The sequence below is a fragment of the Lactuca virosa genome, chromosome 6, assembly GCF_052849685.1.
Source record: "Lactuca virosa cultivar CGN04683 chromosome 6, Lactuca_virosa_CGN04683_v6, whole genome shotgun sequence".
Classification (NCBI taxonomy): Eukaryota; Viridiplantae; Streptophyta; class Magnoliopsida; order Asterales; family Asteraceae; genus Lactuca; species Lactuca virosa.
In genome coordinates, this window is record NC_136431.1 from 250,122,572 (window position 1) to 250,134,034 (window position 11,463).

Below are 11,463 nucleotides of genomic sequence, written 5' to 3' on the forward strand. Positions count from 1 at the left end.
TACAAATTGCATTTGTTCATACTGTTAAAATGATTTATAGGTGCAATTATCAAACCGCACTAACAAATAGCGTATCAAAAAATACCTTTATTTGATGGTGCGGTTTGGGATCCGCCTCAAAAAATAATATGAGAAATATAGAAACCGCACCAAAAAAACCTTAAAACCGCCCCAAATAAAGATAGTGCACCAAAAAAAAAACCATCGCAGCTTGCTGCTGGTGAATATGCTGGAATCACATAAGTCTTCCATTGATTGCAACCATAACCACAACCATCACTCTTCCGCCACCATCTACATAACATAAATCAAAGAATAGATATGGAAGAAAATATATACATATCTGTGTCCTAAAAATTAAATCCTAAAAAATGAAAAATAAAGAAAAGTTTTGCACATGGTGTGATAAAGACCCACTTTTTCATTATATCAGATTGTAGAGTTTAGAAAACATGACCCATATCAAAGATAAAAATACATATTAAACATATCCAAAACCACCCTCTCCAAGTTAATGTTCCCTTGCAAATCATTTGTGCTTGCTACTATTGAAGCATAGCTGAACCACATCACTTGACGTAATTTTTCTGCCACTGCTATCGAGATTACTTGCAACATTGAAGCTACTTAAAGCCATCAGCCCAAGAATATATTTGTCGGTCTCTTCTTTGTCTCTCCCCAGCTTCAATAAAACATGTATTAGTAAGGAAGGTGACTGTAAACAACAAACACATATGAGATTAACATTAATATAAATTGATATACCTTTAGTCTATGATACACAATATCATAATAAACTGTTCCAACCTAAACGATGGCTGCTGACCTATGGTGGTGGGCCGGTTGTGGCGAAATCTTACCCTGTAATAGCAGAAGAGATAGAGAGAGAGAGAGAGAGAGAGAGAGAGAGAGAGAGAGAGAGTGTGTGGAGGAGGCGGAGGCGGAGCGACGAGGGTTTGCTGAGCATCATCTTCCAGAATAAGTGGGGGCAGCGACAGTGACGCTTTCCGATGAGGCAGAGCTATGGTCGAGTGATGGCGGCGAGAACCAATGGTCAATGTTTGAATCGGCGATGGTTATGGCAAAGAGAAAAGGAGAAGTATAAGAAGAGGCGACGTGAGAGATGGGGAAAAGCAGGGGAAACTTGGGAAAAAGGAGGGAGTTCTAAAACCTAAAAAATTTAGGAAGCGGGATATTTGATTTTTTCGCCAAATAACTATAGGGTTTTAGTGACTTTTTAATGCGTTTTTGGGGAAACCGCACCGCTAAATCCGTTTTTAATGACGTTTAATGCGTTTTGGGGAAAACCACATCAATAAATACTTTAAATGATGCGGTTCCTTGGTTTATTAATGCAAAAATGTTTTAATGATGCGGTTTTTAGCTACCACCACATTAATAAAAAAAACTCATCGCACTATTAAATATCTTTTGTACTAGTGACCACCACCTCTATTGGTAATCATATATATATATATATATATATATATATATATATATATATATATATATACTAGTAATGTCTAACGGTCGTGCTAAGCACGGCCCACGATTGGTCCAAAACTTAAGATAAAGTGGATACCGAATATATAGTTGGGGATTCTTAAGCCGGAAATGGTAAAAAAAAGTTTACGCATTAAGCTAGATTTTCAATATTGTAAGTTGGTACATCTTTAAAGTGCAATGCCTCAATAAGAGATATTTGAAGTGAATATAGAATATGAATGCAACTACAATTAAACTACCACAACCATTAAAGTTACCTACTCATTTCAGCAACCGTCAATTTCAACGTTTTTCGAACTATATTTACCTATGTAACCACCAACTCATTATCATTCCTCTCGGACATCATCTTTTATGGATGATATTCGAGTGTAAACTTGGAAAATTTTATAAGAAAGCCCTTCATTAAAATCAATTAATCCACTGTTAGTTAAATTAAACATGTAGGTATTACATCAAGCTCACAATTCTGAATTCATATTTCAGGTATAAGCATGAAACAAAACTCATAGTTCTTCTCATGGAAGATGAAAATGAAAATGATGTTATTAATGTGGAAACTAATGTGTTGTGCCAGGAAAACTAAAATGAAATTGAGCAAAGCCAATGGCACTACAACAAACTCAGATAATGCTTTCTCCATGCATAAAATAACATCAATAACTAATCAATTAGACATACTTTTTATTTGAGCAAAATAAAAGTAATTCATGATTTTTACATAAAAACAAAACCTGAACTTGATTGTATTTACCTTCAAGATAAGGCTCTGTTATATAATATGACATGTATCACAGTTGAAGCTTTCACCCAGAAGTTCTGCATAAACTGTGCACCTCTTTTCTGCCCAATACAAAGATATAATCAACTGATTATTAATCATGTACGTAATTTTTTTTTTATTTTAATATTTTTTGAGGTCATTTACAATTTCAGTTTAGAACGATTTCAAATAAATAGTTAATTATTATTTACCATCACTTTTGGACTGATAGATAAAATGTTATTTTTTCACATTCAGACTAATCATTAATCCGGTCAAAAAACAAAAAAGAAGCAGTAGTTATTTATACAACACTTAACAGACATAATGTATCCTTTGACCACTTTACGTACACAACACTAAAATGGGAAATAAAATAATAAAGGCCCTTGGACTGAATGAAGTGGCTGAATGTGAGTTAATGACTATTTTTCCATTCTATTAAGAAATGATGATGAATAACAAATAATTGTTTTATTAACCCATTAAGACATGCTTTATGTATTAAGTTTGAAAGAAACTCCCCAATATATCTGCTCCTGTCAAGCCGTGTATAACCATTATGTCGATTAAGTCAAAACAAAAACAGACACTTAAACAATTACCTTAGTCGGCTCAAGTTCTATCAATAGAAGAACTGCAACACCTTCTCCTCTAACAAATCCATCATGTCCCTATTATTAAAAGGAAAATGGAGAGTTTAACATTGTAACTCATAATTTACACATATGAAATCTTGAATAAGCTTTGAAAGTGGGAGAAAGTATATATACTGAATGTTACCATATCCCATGATCACGAAGTTCTGGCATGATCAATGTTTCTTTCTAACAAAGCTCTACATGCAACAAAACCTCCCAATCCTGCATCACCACCAGTTGTACCATATCATTCTACAAGTTCAACATGAGTACATAACTTGTAACACATGTGTAACACCATACCTATGGCTATAATCACATCATCAAAGCCAACAAGAAGCATCAAATCAGTTACGGCTTCAACAATGTTAAATCTTTCTTTCATAATAATAATTCATGTCAAATCAGTTACAACATCAACGATGATAATCACAGCAAGAACCAATGGAGCACATAATTATAATTCATGTTAAATCTTTCTTTCATCTCCAAAGACAAAATCAGTTGCAGCTTTTTGAGAAAATAAAAACAAAATCAGTTACAGCTTCAGCACTATCTATATGTGATTTCCAGCATTCAATTTGTTGGTTAGAAATAACTCCTAGTTCAGGAGTTACATCAAACAGTTGATAGGCATGACCAATTCTGACAGATTTTAACACTAAAGCTCAAAATCAAGTTGAAAAATTCAACTTGATGATTTTTATTTAGAGATGGCAATCCAAAATAGAAGAGCTTAAAGGCAATTTATCTACCATGAACTTTCAAGGATCCACTCCAAACCTTTATAACCATATATATACTACATTAATTATCTTTGAACAATGATCAATACAAATGATAAAGATAACCACGCCTCAATTATTTCTCCAAAACAAAACATAAATAAATATACTTTTGAAAACTAACAAGCTTCAGTTGCCTACTGGCAGAACCTTGGAGAACCACAATTAAAATCCAAAATATAAGCTCCTTCATGTATAATATATATCAAAAGATGAGTCTATTGTAGTAAGATTTCATAAAGTTGGCATAATGGAAACCGTTTTTTCAAAATATTATCATCAATATTGAAATAATACTCACACTATCTTCAAATACTTTACAACCTCTTTTCATCAAATCATATCTAACCTGAAAAAATAAGAAAATAAATTAAAACTTACATCCAATTTGATTCAAAAACCCTAATTTCATAAATGAAATCATATACAGATAGATGAACGTGTTTCAATATACAGATAGATGAACGTGCTCCAAAACTTGAGATGTCATCAAACAGATTCACCACAGCAGATGGAGTCGATGTGAAGAGAAAATCGATTTCAACAAAGAGGAAGAGGAAGAAAGAAAGAAGAAATCATCTCCGAAGCATTTAACTGATGAAAGAAACGAAGTTCCAGTACCGGGAAAGCCAGAAGGGGGAGAATGAGGATGGCAGGTTCTGTGTGCATTGGGCGATATAGGTGGTGGTGTGCAGGCCATGGATGACTCACGAAGGCTATAAGTAAGTTTTGTAAGAGGCTAAGTGGTGGAGAAGACGGTGCAACATGCAAGAAAAACAACCCTAAATCGATCTTTGAAAGAAGGTGTGAGAGTCCGAAGGACAGAGAAGGTGGAAGGAGAGAGAATTCATAGGGAAGATGTAAAGAGAAGAGGCGATGTAGTCGAATGGAGTCGGTGATGGTCTGGGGAAAAGCTAAAAAACTGGAAGCGGTGTGAAAATGTCTTGGGAAGACAAAGCTTCTCCAAAACTTGTATCGGAAGTATCGATGAATGAGGCGGTGACGGTGGCTTCCAATCTCGCCATCTGATTGGGACATAAGGATAGTGTACGGGTGCAGGAGGTAAAAAACAACCTTGTGAAAGACACGCGCCGATCTTAAGGAGGCTAGACGCGCTCATGCGTGAAATATACGTAAAAATCTTAAGATAGGAGGTTTATTTATATAATAATGATATATATATATATATATATATATATATATATATATATATATATATATATATATATATATATATATATATATATATATATATATATATATATATATATATATATATATATATATAGAGAGAGAGAGAGAGGAATGATCATTTGAGAACTCAAAGTTCACGAGAACCCGAGAACTAAAAGTGGAACGTTGGATCAATTTTTTGGACGGATTAGATGATTAGTGGCATACTTTGTAAATATAAGTAAATTTAATGGTATATTAGGTTTTTAACAATACATCACACGGGTAAATATGGTATAAGAAAATTTAAAAAAAATCAAATTACTTATTAATTGAAATATCAATCAGTATCTTTTCTCTCTCTCTCTCTCTCTCTCTCTCAATGTATCGTGTTCTTCCCCTCTCCATTGACCACCTCCCTCCGCCCTTCAACAACCACCGTACCTATGTCATCAATCGACGCCTTACACTGCCACCGTACATCCAGAATCAAAATCTTTTTCGTTGATCCATTGTATCATAAACATATATCCACTGAAGATCCCGACGATTGATAGATTGAACAACGCGGTAGCGACATCCTTCTTCCCTCTCGGAGTTTTGTGCCCTAATTTCGGACCTCGCGATTTGTATCTTGTTATCTTCGATTACCAACAAACTAAATAGTGTCGTGGTAGAATTCCGTATCACTGGATCGTTGGTCGGTGATAGTAAAAAAAGTATGTGATCGCCATCTTTTATTTTAGCATCTCCAAGGTCAGTTGCGCTTCGTCTTCGTCGGATGGCACGCCGGCGACCGTTGGAAAGCCCAAGAAGAAGACGCAGGACCGTCTATCCGGTGTAATAGACGCTGTTAATGACCGGAAACTCCCTCCTGAACTACGTGGCCAACACAACAATATTAGGTATCATCTCTTCTCTATCAATCCTCATGTAAATAATTCTGAATTCGTAAAATTACCCTCTTCTTCTCAACATTTCAGACCCAATTAGTCGAAATCCGATTAACGTTCAATCAGTAAATCATTCAATTAGAGAATCCTTGTTTCAAATTAGGGTTTCAATTTCAAATCGTTAAATTTCCTCTCTGATTATCAGGTCACAAACATATATTATCAATGTTGTGGAGCAAAGCTAAGCAGATACATCAGGTTATTGGTTGATTACAATTGGGCGATGTTATGACATGATTCATATGTATAAGTTTCAGCTGTTACCCTAAGAACCTGATGGGTTTCGAGCAATACATCAACCCTATGGTGTACATGCAAACCCTAATAGCTTTGGATCTAGTTTGTCTAATGAACATGCAATTGATAATCCAAAGCCATAAACCCTAGATCCAATAAACTATAACTGAAATTAGGGTTTAGATCTTACCTTTGATTGTTATATAGCAATAACAATCAATCCTTGGCTTCAGAAAGCTTAGTGCCTCAAGCGTTGCACCTCTAATGGAGTCACAAACACCACTAAGCAACTTGGATGAAGAGGGAGGAAAGAGGAGGCATCAAAAACGGCTGGAAACCCTAAAGGATTAGTTGTCCACGTTTTTGGGGCTTAGGGGCTCCTTAAATAGGTAGGTAATTAGGGTTATCTAACAAGGAAACCCTAATTTGACTGCTTAAGCTCTAAGCAGCCCATGGACCCCTTCTGGAACATGCCTTGGACGATTTCTAACGGGCTTCCCCATAGAATTCGTCCAACCTATTATTCCAAGGTGATCCATAGCCCAATTATGTAATTATCTTATAATTACACAATAAGTCCCTTAAGTTTAATTAATCTCTTTTAGTCACAAAATTAATTCTTTATTAATTCTTGACTAATATTAATTAAACAATATGATTTCTCCTTTAATATATTATTCTCATAATATATTAATAAATCATAATTAAACCTTTCTCTCCTTAATTCATCCTACATATTGCTATGGTGAAGGCAACCCAAAAGGACCATGCTCATAATCAGGTCAAGTACATACCAACATAGTTATGGACTTAGACACTAATCCAACAGTCTCCCACTTGGATAAGTCTAATAACTATTTTGCATAACTTCAGAACCTGATCAGCAATCGTAGCTTTCAAAAACCGCTGTCAACTCTGATCTTATCAGATACGCGTTTCCTTTAGATAAGGGATCATATATTCCTCCATTCTCAAGATATCGTATAGACACAAGACATGAAATTCGATCATTCTCTCTATACTGTTTCCCGACTTCCGATTTATGACGACTGACAACAGACTACAATTGAACACATCAACTTAGTCTCGGCTTGGCCAAGCGCTTAGGGTCATCACTAAATCATCGAGTGGCCCACAGACATCGCTTTTATCCCACTTTGGGTAAAAGGAATGGATAAACTTCGACTCAAATGCTCACTTGCATTTACTGATCGAATCACACACAACAATAAGTTTTATAACACCAAGTTACTGGTGCGTTTTCTTATTATCAATATGCAACCGACAAACAAATAACAACTCACACGTCTCGGTTTCAAGAATATACAATGTTATCGTCTCACAATTACTCATGATAAAAAACCATGAAGTGATTCAAGTGAGTGTGGGTTTGATCCAATACTCTAATCTTATTAAAGCACTCATGAACTCTGCAGCAAACTTGTGCTATGTCTAAACACTTAGACAATCTACAGACAGATTCATGACAGTCTTCCTTCATACCTACTTCCAACGTATGACCGACTGTGGATGTTTGAATAACCTAGTTATTCTGGAAGTCAAAACATGCAAAGTGAAACGCAATAATAATATTAATCCTATATGGCCCCAAAGCTTTTGAGCGTAAATAAAAACACTTTTATTTAAACACCATATTGATTACTCATTATTCATTGTTTACTGTTTCAGAAAATCAACTTATTACTCGAATTATAACCACAATTGTCCCATGCTCCAAGCATGCACACTTTGGTTTCCTATGGTCCATACTTTGTGAAATAGATCAATTAAAAACTTTTCCAATGAAACTCATTTCACAATCCCCAATCCTTATTATTAGTATAAGAATACCAAATTCTTGCCACTTTTAGAATATGTCAGATTCTAACATTTTATGCAATGATTCTTTCGTAATGTCATGGCACAAAAGTCACCAAGACCCGGCTAATGAAATTACAAGGTATTCTATCGGAAATTGTTACAAGACAATTCCATAGACGTGAAGTCTCACATTCAAAGTACATTCCTTTAAACATCCTTCTCGCATAAAAGTTTCTAATCTAGACATATTTCTTAATATCCAACTCCCATTAATGGAAACATTTCCATATTTGCCATATGACAACTCATTCTTAATAGAATCTAATATATTCATAATAATGTCAATATAGTCCATCAAGTACTATACTTCCAACTACTCACAAGCGACAAATCCTCAGTGAACCTCAGATCGTCCTTTGATAGTTGTTTAATTATTTTAGTCAAAACCAGTTCTAGTCCCTTTTCCCTCTTAATGCCCTAGGCATTTGGAAAATTTTAGAATGGTAAAATATTATAGCATATGCAATCGATCCTATACCCGAAGCGTATTGGACACGATACATAATGTCTCACATAAAGACATGATAATTTATCATCCTTCTGCCATAATATTTTATGTGCTCTGTTCCCACAATTCAAACTACGAAGAGGGATGCCGTAATCATAATCGAATTTTGAGAATGCACTATGTATCCTTGACTAAATTTATTAACATTTCTCGATCTAAGCTTTAGAATTTTGAAACGAAGTATAATATTCTCTCCCTTAATTATAGCAAAACAACTTTTCAACCATTGCAACTTTGCAAAGTGAATCTTTGTTTTCTATAATTAATATTGCTAACTTGCAATACTTACCATAATAATCATGCTCCCACTAACATGATGATTATTTTCTTACCAGCATAACACTTATGCTCCCACTAGCTTTGACATGTATTTAGAAAACAATTGAACTTCCAGAAAACAATGCTTATTGAATTCCTTAAGTTCATATTTCTAATACCTAATGCTTTGATAAGCCTTTATCTAAGCTTTGTAAGCTCATACACCTTTTCCTTAGATAGCTCACATGTGTGTCTAAAGAAATTCAGAACTTATGTTACTAAGTCCCAAATGTTCAGACTAATTGCCAAATCTCACAATTCGAACTATGAAGAGGGATACCGTAATCATAATCGAATTTGAGAATACAATTTTCACAATTGCAATCTTCTTAAAACCTCTCTTAGTGAAAGCATTTCCTTACAATCATTTTCATGAAGAAGGGAAACCTCATGACACTTAGATTTTAAAGCGTATGTGTTCCTATCCATGTGAATTTGTCAAAACCAAAGTTTGCGACAAATCCAAACTCATATGGACCGAACGTGCTCAATCTCGATTTCTTGCCTCATGGTAACATGAATGCCCACCATGTCTTCCAAGCAACTCACCCTTTCATATCAATGTACTTTCCATTGATCAAGGTGCTTTGTCTTTATGTATTCAAATGAGAACTCATAGAACTCACATGCATATTAACTCAATTGGAATGGCACAGAAAAAGAGTATGTCATCCACGATAGGCTTTAAACCTCAAGTTGTGTGCTAGTGATGATCAACTAGGTTTAACTCTTGATTTGTTCTTGAAACCTTTCAAGACCATTAAGACTCCCACTGACTCCTTGGCATATAAGATTCTCTTGTCAAGAAACATTCCTTGACAAAACAAATATTCAAGAGTTAGTGTAGTTTTTATCAAGACTATCACTTCACATAATTGGTTCTAGTTGGTCTTTGTCTTATCCAAGACATCACAACTTACCAATCTCAAATGTGCATGAATAAGAAGACTTTTTCCAATTCCACATTTGTTAAGTGTTATAAACCTACTAAAGACTTGTCACTCAATTCACAATCTTGGAATATAACTCTAAGACTTGATATTGGAACGAAGTATGATTGACTTCTTGATTTTAACCATTTCTACAATTCTCGATTCCTCTTCTTAGACATACAAATGCACTAAGACTCACTTGGAGGATCAATTGAGATATGGTTCTTAATCATTAAGACTTATCATAAAACACAATAAAAGGTACTCTCCCTTCTTCTTAGAATAGAGAAACTTTTATCTTTCTGCCTACTTGATTCTTCTTATTCGTTCTGCTATTGATTGAAACTCTTTCAATTAACTCAGAATTATACTTAATCTTATAAGTATAACCATATTTACTAATCTTTATTAAATCATGACAAATATCTTTATCACTCTTGTGGTGAACTTGATCAATGCACAACCTAGTGTACTCGATCTCCTAGTCCTTCTCTTGACACTTTGTCAAAGAATTAGTCTAATTTCCAAATATGAAGTTTCTCATTCATCACGCAACCAAGTTGCATGACTCCAAGTTTCTGTCCAACTGAAACTTGGGCGATGAGAATCTTCCCTTATTTGGCAAATTCTCGACATTTCCACAAATAACATAATAAAGAATCCATTATTGCTAACAATATAAACAATCAAACATCAATTTTTCATACACATCATTGCAAGGATAAATAAATAAGACAAAATCAAAATTTATTTTATTGCGGAAAAATTTTTGTCCTTACAATGCAATTCAACTGAAAGACTATGCTATTTCATATTTCTTATCATTCTATCCTAACTCTAGAGTAGCAGCTCAAAAATCTGATCCTCGAGTCCATGCGATCGAAATCCATTTCTTCATGATCAGATTCAGCACGCTTCTTCCTTAAGCTTCCTCTCTTTTCTTCGATCCTGCAAAAAACATCAAAATGTAATCTTATCACATCATGTATTAAGAATCAAAGAATAGGAACTTATAGAGTTAGTTAATAGATTTTACCTGAAGTAGAGCCATACGTCTTGACTCTCCCATCTCTTAGATCTCTCAGGTAAACATGGCAGCTTCGTCTCCAATGCCCCTTCTCTTGGCAGTAGAAGCAGATGGACTCTTTTGGAATGACACAAGGAACTATCTCAGAATTTACCTTTTCTGGATTTCCAATATCACCATTTTCAATGTCCATTGAAGTTTGGGAGTTTGATTTGCCAGACAAATTTGCTCGATCAGCACGCCAAATCATTTCTGATTCAGCAGCTATAAGCAAATAGGTCAAATAAATGAGGGTCACGTCATGGTCCATCATATAGTACTCTCTAACGAACTCACTATATGATTCAGGAAGTGACTGAAGAACCCAGTCTGAAGGGTTTTGAGCATTCTAACACTTCCTATGTGTACATGCAGCCCTAATAACCTTGAATCTATGTTTTCACTATATACATGCAAATTTCCTTTTCAAGGTTATTTCCTAACTAGCATGGCATGGGGACTACATAAAAATATAAAACTAGTAGAAATACATATCTTGTTGTTGCTTGGATTCCTTCAAGACTTTGTGAGCCTAGCACCCCAAATGTTGTGCCTCAAATGTTTCACACAACACCACAAGACTTGGAATAACTTAAGAGAATACTTCTAGCACTCAAAATCGGTTATGCCCTCTCTAGTAACACTAGGTCACCATTTTGCTAGCCATAGGGTTCCTTTTATAGTGTTGTCACAATTAGGG

General features: G+C 34.8%; 2 long non-coding RNA genes across 2 annotated transcripts; both read right to left on the reverse strand.

Annotated features, from left to right (window-relative positions):
• Positions 1-403: 403 nt before the first annotated feature.
• On the reverse strand, positions 404-1,206 carry LOC145121197 (uncharacterized). The gene is made up of 2 exons (XR_013714531.1): positions 766-1,206; positions 404-682 (listed from the first exon to the last, which is right to left on the reverse strand). It is a non-coding gene; the product is annotated as an uncharacterized LOC145121197 (long non-coding RNA).
• Positions 1,207-2,260: 1,054 nt separating this feature from the next.
• On the reverse strand, positions 2,261-3,128 carry LOC145119870 (uncharacterized). The gene is made up of 3 exons (XR_013714020.1): positions 3,053-3,128; positions 2,875-2,943; positions 2,261-2,349 (listed from the first exon to the last, which is right to left on the reverse strand). It is a non-coding gene; the product is annotated as an uncharacterized LOC145119870 (long non-coding RNA).
• Between the last annotated feature and the right edge of the window lie 8,335 nt (positions 3,129-11,463).